We start from the raw sequence: 6,956 nt of genomic DNA on the forward strand, positions 1-6,956 counted from the left end.
TTGTATATTTACAAAAAAGCAGATGTAAAATGGATGCAATTGTGTACAGTATTATACACTGCCTGTAAGCAGCATGATACGCAATATGTACGAAGAAAATGTGAAAAATTCAAATAATTAAGTAAAAAAATAAGAATGAAAATAGTAATGAGAAGAATGCAGCACCATTTATAAAATTTTTGAAAACACAGGACTTACAAAGATGAAAATACATTCCTTGTTTACATTCTGTAATGTATGATTACAACATAATCATTTAATGTAGAACTAACATAAGTAAAAACAACATTTTAATAGAATTATATACAGTTTTATATATAATACATATAGGGGAGAATGGTCTAAATCGGATCATGTTCCAAATAGAACCTTTTTAATTTAGATGAATAATATGGTTAAGCAGATTTGCGTACTATTTATAATGTAAAGTCCTTATAAGACACCGAACATGTAATAGCAGTTTAACAGTTCTCTGTCATAACATTCATAAAATAGATGCAAATATGTATTTTCAGTCATCGTGCGAAAATTTTTTTAAAAAAGAAAATACTTGTAAATTACCGTAAATGTGGGTGACTTGGGACAAGTGTAGGTGATTTGAGACAGCATGTATTTTTGTTAAATTCAATCATGGAATCTATCTATGAGTCTCTAAAGGAAGTTAAGTTTAAGTTTTAAACTTCCTTTAGAGACCAATGGTTCCAAATCGGACCGAAAAAAGCGTTTTTACATTTTCCATTATAGTTCAACACAGGTGAGAGATACGTTAAAATGGTATAAAGCAAAAATAAAGGGAATTAAATGATCTTTCCAATGGCACCTTCGGTTTTATGATCGGACTTTATTTACGCCTTATAGAGAGCAAAAACTACAAATAGGTCCGATTTAGACTCTTCCCTACTAAGGTATCTGAGCCGAATAAGGCCCAACTGATTTATTTTATTTTTTAAAATTATATTTATGGGGATATTGAAATAAAGTAAGTGAGAAACAAATCTTCATTTCATTCACTTCCAAAAATAAAATATATTGTTTATATAGAATATGTGTAAATGAACGAAAAAAATATTTCGTTAAACTCTGACATTGGGCCTTATTACTTGCACATGAATATAATAAGACCCAAATAAAAAATAAAAATTAAAAATAACAAATTTAAACATTTTTTTTCTAAATCAGTTTTAAAATGATTATTAATCATAGAAAGAAAATTCCTTAGAAATTATTCTACTCTCAAATATTCTACTCTCAAATATTACAATTATCTTTAATTTTGTTTGTAATTAACTTTTTAATCTTTGGAAATTTCTAGCAATTTGAATGCAATTTTGGCTTCTTAAAAGATAACAGCATTGAAAATCGTTATTTTTTGGCATAAACTCCACACATAACAAACAAATAATAATAGCTATAACAATAATCACATAAGTGGGCCTTATTTAATAAGTACAATGTTTAAAAAAATACTTATAGTTATTTAAAAAAACTGATTTATTTTAATTTTCCATAGTTAGGAAAAATAATATAATGAATTATAATAAGTTATGGAACATTGTATACCGTAAATTTTGCAGCAAATTGTTATAAAAATGGCTCGTACTAGCCTCATACACATAAGTTTTTGTTGTATTAAACGAACGTGTTGCTACCGATTCCAATTCCAATTCTTTCTTATCTACTGCCTATAGGACATCTTTTAAGCATATACTTCAGGCGTAAAGCGAGTATTAAAGTAATAAATTTAAAAGTGGGCCTTATTCGGCTCAGGTACCTTATATTATGAGGAGAAAGAGAGAGGGGGGGGGGAAGAGAGAGAGAGACGGGCATACAATATCTTAATATATAGTTCTATTTCATTAAATTATTTATAATCGTTAAATCCTAGAATTTTTTATTAAAAAAATTTAAGATCGCTAACGATTAATTTTGATAATAAAATTAATAACATTGAAATTGAATTAATACATTAATTCAATATACACTACTCACAAAAATTAGAGGAACACTTTATCTTTTGTAAAAAATAGACAAAATTCAGACAGCTGTAACTTCGTTAAAAATGAATGAAATTTGAATTTAAAAAGAGTTTTAAAGCTTGACATCTCTACTTTCGAAAGGTCACTGTATTATATCCTACATCTCTATTTTCGAAAGGTCACTGTATTATGCCCTACAAGAGCCGTTATGGGCAGGCTCACGGCTGGCTCTCCGGTGGTGGAGACTCCCCCCGGAGACTGTGGTGGACATTGTACGTGTCCTTTTTCCGCAGTCTCGGGGCAGAAATATAGCTCTGCCCCCCTTGACTGGGAGAAGGGACTTCTCTGTTATTGGTGGCCAGGTTTTGGAGGTTTTCAAGAAGATATCTTCTGTTAAGGCGCTGTTAAGGCCTTAACTACAGCAATGGATTATTTGAACCCGATGCAAAATTTTTTTGATAACTGTATAATCCAATTGATAGGGGAGACTGAAGTTTATAGTTAAAACACGAATAAGTTGTAAACCTATATAAAAAATAAACAAAATACACAAGCGTATGAAAGAGATAGAAATTTGTAATATAAATAAGTATAAACTTCTATCTCTTACACTTTTGTATTTTGTTTACAAGGTTTTTTTTATGTAGGTGTTATAACTTACACATCCATGTTACCCTTTTGTTTCCAGTCTCCCGTACTAGACTTTAAAGTAAAAAAAATTGAACTTTCCTTTATTAATCGTCGTAAGATTCACTTGCATTCTACGTTTTAAACAGGACACTTTAAAATTTAGTTCTTTTCATAGTCGTAGCTGAGGATTAAGTATATTTTTATTATATATATGATAAAATATATGTAACCAAGTTTTTTTTTGCAAAATTAGTAATAATATTAAAATGAATACATTAAGCACCAATAAAATATTTAAAATAAAATTTATGTAATTTTACAAAACAAAATATAACTTTTTCCAATAAATTAGTTACCGATGTTGTAACGTCTTGGAAACTCAAAATAATAGTTTCTGACACCTTGGATATTATTTTTCAAAATGTTGACGCAATAGCCAACTTTCACCGACAGATTCATGTTCAGCTAATGATATACGTTGGAGAGTCCGAGTCCGAGCACGCCGCGTTCGACAAAATTCGGCTCAGCGCGACAGCGATATACGTCCTTGTGTTCGGCAACTTTCGGCCACATCAAGCGCGAGCGAGACAGAGAGATAATAGCGAGAAATAAGCGACCAGCGAGAAGGACGGATGTATCTCTCTGTCTCGCTCGCGCTCGACGCAGTCGAAAGTTGTCAAACGCGAGAAAGATGGGCGTATATCGCGCTGAGCCGAATTTTGCAGAACGCGGCGTGCTCGGATCCCAATGTGCATCAATGTATTCAACAAGCAAAAATACGTCGGAAATTATTATTCATGCTAGTGCGACAAAAAAAAAGATCAAATTTTGTCGGACAATGTTACTCAATTCTGATATTCTTCAATATTCTTTTATCCTTGCTATATTTTGATATCTATTAAAAATGTGTAAGATATATAATCGGGAAATATTAAACAAAATCTTAAGCAGCATTAATAAATATATATTTTCTACTTCTTTAAAATCTATATAATTAGATTTATGCATAGGTTAGTACATAATTGTAATCATTATAACTTACATAATTAATAATATGTAATTAAGACTAATAATAATAGCAATATTTTGACTTATAATAATTGCGATTTAACACTAAAACCGCCGATTTGGCTCTGCTGATATTAAAAATTGCTATAACTTTTATGATTTCCGTATTGATTAACAATTTTCCTTGACTTTTCATTTTAGAAGTTTGATTTACAAAAAAAATTAATTAATTCCACTCATATTTACAGTTTATTTTTATTTTTACTGTAAACCACCAAAAATCTTGGCGCTTCATGTATATTCTGAATAAAGTCGCTAGATCTATAAAGTACTACAATTGATTTCAGAACTGAAGCGTCAAAATGACCGAAGTGCACATAGTACACGATTCCAAGCATGGTGGTTCATTTTTTAAACTGTACTTACATGTCCCTTCATACACTTTCATGGACTAAACTTCTACAACAGATAAACCCGTATTAAACTAAAGAACACATAAATTAAGCATTCATACATATTCTTTTGATCATAAATAAACTAGACTAAAATTCAAAAACATTAATTTACATACTTGACGGCTTAATTTCCCTAAATAAAGTACGTATATACAAATGCATAAATTTGAAGTGGCCGCGTTAAGCGTCAAAATGGATGCGAGTTTACGGTACTTTATAAATCTAGTGATTTTAATACTGAAATAATTGTATATTAATATTTCTCAGTGTGAGTTAATCATCTGTATCGTATACAGTGTATATCTATGATTCCAACATATTTTCTATTTTATTTTTCTCTTCGTAGTATTGTTCATGGAGTCAGAAAGATGAAGCATTCCGAAGGATGTGCAGTAAACAGTAAAATAGTTGCGGCTTGGCCAATCAGACGCGATCGGCGATGCGAAAAATAATCATGTGGCGAAATGTCATTTTCAAACGTAATAATTTACTAAATTATTTATTTAACAATTTATTTAATTAAAACGTGATCTTTTCACTTCATATCGCATAAATCTGTTTTAAAATTAGCGGCATGCCTGTGAGCGACTCGTGCTCATTCTCAACTTCTGTCACACACACATTTCTGTCATGACCAACATAATCTTGAAATGCCATGCAATGCATAGCATTTGATTAATCGAAATTCGCCCCATCCTTACCCCATTATGTGCAATGCTTTCTAATTTCACCATGGCACTGTTTACCATAGCAAGTAGAACGTCAAACTGCGATTATCATATTCATTAATTTTTTTTCGTATTGTACAATACAGAATATAAAAAAATATAGATATATATACAACCCCAAATAATGCAAATAATATCAAAATAACGTTTTATTAATCGGAGAAAAGCGTAAGAGCCAAATTGGCGCGTTCGGCGGTTCTTGGAGAGCATCCAATTTCAGCGGTTCTAGTGTTAAACATTAACTAATTAGAATAAATCATCAAATATTTCAATTTCCAACTATTGAATAAAAATGTATATTAACGGAATGTGTTCGATAGGCATTTAAAAAAACTTGTTCGTCCACATTTAATTACGAGGCTATAGTTATATATGTAATTATATAGTTATATATGTAATTATGTTATAATATTTTCTCGTAATGTGCATTCTAAAATTTTCAAATTATAAATGATTAATCAATATTACAATAGTTAAAATTAACAATTAACAAATGGTATAGCAGGATAAGGAGAGGTTTTCGGGCCCCGCATAATCCATCGTCACAGGGGACAAAATAAACACCCAGATGAAAGAATATTTTGTACGAAGTTTTATTCCAAAAGAGCCGCACCATTTCGAGATATTGAAAAAGAATGTGATTTTTCATTAATATTTTTTTCTCAACTTTTTGACAAAAAAATTGTTACTCTGATTTTTCTGATACTCTATATCCATAATTTTTTTTGCAAAGATCCGTTTAGATTTAGCGGAGAAAAAAATGCTAATGGAAAATCACATTTTTTTCGAAATCGTGTGGCTCCTTTGGGATAAAACTTTGTAGAAAATATTCTTTCATCAGGTTCATTTTGCCCCCTGTGGCGATTGGATTATGTATAGGGCCCGAAATCCCCTTCTTATCCTGCTATACCCTTTGTCTTAAAAATAAAAAATATAGAATTTTAATATGTATACACATACAGCTGCTCACAGAAAAGTTGCAACACTTTTTTCCGTAATGCAACATTGCTCATGGAGTGATTGGTCTTTACTTACGGATCTAACCATTTACGTTTAACCGCTCTACGAGCAAGACTGAGTTTCGAAATCCATCGAAAAAAGTATTCCAACCTTTCTGTGACTGGCTATATATATTATGTAATAATTCGTAGTACGATTTCACATATATCAATTTTAAATGATAACATTGTTCAACAAAAAAACTCGATAAATATATCGAATAGGGAACTCTGCACCGATGACCTTGACCTTGACATATATTGTCAAGGTCGTAACTCGGAGTGACCTCCAATAGGTTTTAACCGTCGCTTGTTATTTGCTAAAGAGTTATTGACAAAAAAGTTTAAAAATTAATTAATCTTTTTATTTTTGCTACATGTTATATTAAAAACTATCCTACACCCTCCCCAGCTTATGTTTTTTCCACGAAGCAAGGTTCACCCTACCTCCTCTCCCCCACCCCCGGAGCGTATGACCACATGAAGCTAATGCCCATATTCATAGTCAAACCTTGTACTTAAGGCTTTCTTAAATTTATCTTTCGCTGCTCAGTAGCCAATGAAATAATTCGTAGAACATCTGAAGATAAATTTAAGGAAGCCTTAAATATAAGGCCTGACTATGAATACGGGTATAAATTCATCCCACCTCATTGCCCCATAGCGTCTGATATTCCATGTAAAGCGAAATCCAGCACACCTCCCCTCTACCTCGGAGTATCCGACTTTTCACGCAAAGCGAGGTCCATCTCACCTCCCCTGCCTAGAGGTATTCGACTTTCCACCCGAAACAAGATCTACTCGCATAAAAGTCGTCACGCCCCTAGGCGGGGTGGGGTAGAAGTTGTTTCACGTGGAAAGTCGTATGCTCCTAAGTAGGAGGGGAAATGGTGTGATTCTTGTTTCGTGTGGAAAGTTGTACGCCCCGAAGCAGGGGAGGGGTGGAGTGGAAGTCGCTTCGCATAGAAGTACGTTCCGAGATAGACTGGAATGTGAAAAACATAGTTTTTACCCCACGTTCCCATTCCACCATAGGGTGAAAGCCGTTTCGCGTGGAAAGTCGTACGGCCCTAGACAAAAAGAGGAGGTAGAGTGGATCATACTTCGCATGGACAGTTGTAAGATAGTACTTAATATTGTATATGTATAGTAAAAATTATT

The sequence above is a fragment of the Mycetomoellerius zeteki genome, unplaced genomic scaffold, assembly GCF_001594055.1.
Source record: "Mycetomoellerius zeteki isolate Tzet28-1 unplaced genomic scaffold, Tzet1.0 scaffold9, whole genome shotgun sequence".
NCBI classification, from domain to species: Eukaryota; Metazoa; Arthropoda; class Insecta; order Hymenoptera; family Formicidae; genus Mycetomoellerius; species Mycetomoellerius zeteki.